The sequence below is a fragment of the Pygocentrus nattereri genome, chromosome 16 (assembly GCF_015220715.1).
Source record: "Pygocentrus nattereri isolate fPygNat1 chromosome 16, fPygNat1.pri, whole genome shotgun sequence".
Classification (NCBI taxonomy): Eukaryota; Metazoa; Chordata; class Actinopteri; order Characiformes; family Serrasalmidae; genus Pygocentrus; species Pygocentrus nattereri.
This window is the reverse complement of record NC_051226.1, coordinates 6,223,769-6,226,268: the sequence shown is the minus strand read 5'-3', so window position 1 is coordinate 6,226,268 and position 2,500 is coordinate 6,223,769. Positions and strand designations below refer to the sequence as shown.

At 58.5% G+C, this 2,500-nt stretch overlaps 1 protein-coding gene across 1 annotated transcript in view; it reads right to left on the bottom strand.

Moving 5' to 3' along the window:
- zgc:86839 (uncharacterized protein LOC415200 homolog) overlaps nt 1–2,500 on the bottom strand; it is a 23,249-nt gene that overhangs the window by 11,851 nt on the left and 8,898 nt on the right. The window lies entirely within an intron of this gene.

The following is a 2,500-nucleotide window of genomic DNA, read 5'->3' as shown; positions in this document are numbered from 1 at the left end:
CTCTCTCTCTGTCCGTCCGCCTCTGTCTCTCTCTCTGTCTGTCTGCCTCTGTCTGTCTGTCTCTCTCTGTCCGTCTGCCTCTGTCTCTCTCTCTGTGCGTCTGTCCCTCTCTCTCTCTGTCCGTCTGTCTGTCTGTCTGTCTCTCTCTCTCTGTCCGTCCGACTGTCTGTCTGTCTCTCTCTCTCTCTCTGTCCGTCTGTCTGTCCGTCTGTCCCTCTCTCTCTCTGTCCGTCTGTCTGTCCGTCTGTCCCTCTCTCTCTGTCCACCTGTCCCTCTCTCTCTCTGTCCGTCTGTCTGTCTGTCTCTCTCTGTCCGTCCGTCTCTCTCTGTCCGTCCGTCTCTCTCTGTCCGTCCGTCCGTCTGCCTCTGTCTCTCTCTCTGTCCGTCCGCCTCTGTCTCTCTCTCTGTCTGTCTGCCTCTGTCTGTCTGTCTCTCTCTGTCCGTCTGCCTCTGTCTCTCTCTCTCTCTGTCCACCTGTCCCTCTCTCTCTCTGTCCGTCTGTCTGTCTGTCTCTCTCTGTCCGTCCGTCTGTCTCTCTGTCCGTCCGTCCGTCCGCCTCTGTCTCTCTCTCTGTCCGTCCGCCTCTGTATCTCTCTCCGTCTGTCTGCCTCTGTCTGTCTGTCTCTCTCTGTCCGTCTGCCTCTGTCTCTCTCTCTGTGCGTCTGTCCCTCTCTCTCTCTGTCCATCTGTCTGTCTGTCTGTCTCTCTCTCTCTCTGTCCGTCTGTCTCTCTCTCTCTCTGTCCGTCTGTCCCTCTCTCTCTCTGTCCGTCTGTCCCTCTCTCTCTGTCCACCTGTCCCTCTCTCTCTCTCTGTCCGTCCGTCCGTCCCTCTCTCTCTCTGTCCGTCCGTCCGTCCGTCCGTCCCTCTCTCTCTCTGTCCGTCCGTCCGTCCGTCCCTCTCTCTCTCTGTCCGTCCGTCCGTCCGTCTCTCTCTGTCCGTCCCTCGCTCTCTATCCGTCCGTCCGTCTCTGTCTCTCTCTCCCCGTTTGTCTCTGTCCGTCTCTCTCTCTCTCTCTCTCTGTCCGTCCGTCTCTCTGTCTGTCTCTCTCTGCCCGTCTCTCTCTCTCTGTCCGTCTGTCTCTCCCTGTCCGTCCGTCCCTCTCTCTCTGTCCGTCCGTCCGTCCGTCCCTCTCTGTCCGTCCGTCCCTCTCTGTCCGTCCGTCCGTCCCTCTCTCTCTGTCCGTCCGTCCCTCTCTCTCTGTCCGTCTCTGTCTCTCTCTCTCCCCGTTTGTCTCTGTCCGTCTCTCTCTGTCCGTCTGTCTCTCTCTCTCTCTGTCCGTCCATCTCTCTCTGTCTGTCTCTCTCTCTCTCCCCGTCTGTCTCTCTCTCTCTGTCCGTCTGTCTCTCTCTCTCTGTCCGTCTGTCTCTCTCTCTGTTCGTCCGTCTCTCTCTCTCTGTCCGTCCGTCCATCTCTCTCTGTCTGTCTCTCTCTCTGTCCGTCTGTCTCTCTCTCTCTGTCCGTCTGTCTCTCTCTCTCTCTCTGTCCGTCTCTCTCTGTCCGTCCGTCCGTCTCTCTCTGTCCGTCCGTCCGTCTCTCCCCGTCCGTCCGTCCGTCTCCCCGTCCGTCCGTCTCTCCCCGTCCCTCCGTCTCTCTCTGTCTGTCTCTCTCTCTCTGTCTGTCTCTCTCTCTCTCTCTTTCTGTCTGTCTCTCTCTCTCTGTCTGTCTGTCTCTCTCTGTCTGTCTGTCTCTCTCTCTCGCTCTGTCCGTCCGTCCCTCGCTCTCTCCCCGTCCGTCTGTCTCCGTCTCTCTCTCCCCGTCTGTCTCTGTCCGTCCGTCTCTCTCTCCCCGTCTCTCTCTGTCTGTCCGTCTCTCTCTCCCCGTCTGTCTCTGTCCGTCCGTCTCTCTCTCCCCGTCTGTCTCTGTCCGACCGTGTCTCTCTGTCCGTCCGTCCGTCTCTGTCTCTCTCTCCCAGTTTGTCTCTGTCCGTCTCTCTCTGTCCGTCTGTCTCTCTCTCTCTCTCTGTCCGTCCGTCCGTCCGTCTCTCTCTGTCTGTCTCTCTCTCCCCGTCTCTCTCTCTCTGTCCGTCTGTCTCTCTTTCCGTCTGTCTCTCTTTCCGTCTGTCTCTCTCTCTCTGTCCGTCCGTCCCTCTCTCTCTCTCTCTCTGTCCGTCCGTCCCTCTCTCTCTGTCCGTCCGTCCCTCTCTCTCTGTCCGTCCGTCCCTCTCTCTCTGTCCGTCCGTCTCTCTGTCCGTCCGTCCGTCTGTCTCTCTCTCCCCGTTTGTCTCTGTCCGTCTCTCTCTGTCTGTCCGTCTGTCTGTCTGTCTCTCTCTCTCTCTGTCCGTCCGTCCATCTCTCTCTGTCTGTCTCTCTCTCTCTGTCCGTCCGTCCATCTCTCTCTCTGTCCGTCTGTCTCTCTCTCTCTCTCTCTGTCCGTCTGTCTCTCTCTCTCTGTCCGTCTGTCTCTCTCTGTCTCTCTCTGTCTCTCTCTCTGTCCGTCCGTCCGTCCCTCTCTCTCTGTCTGTCCATCCGTCTCTCTCTCTGTCCGTCCGTCTCTCTCTCT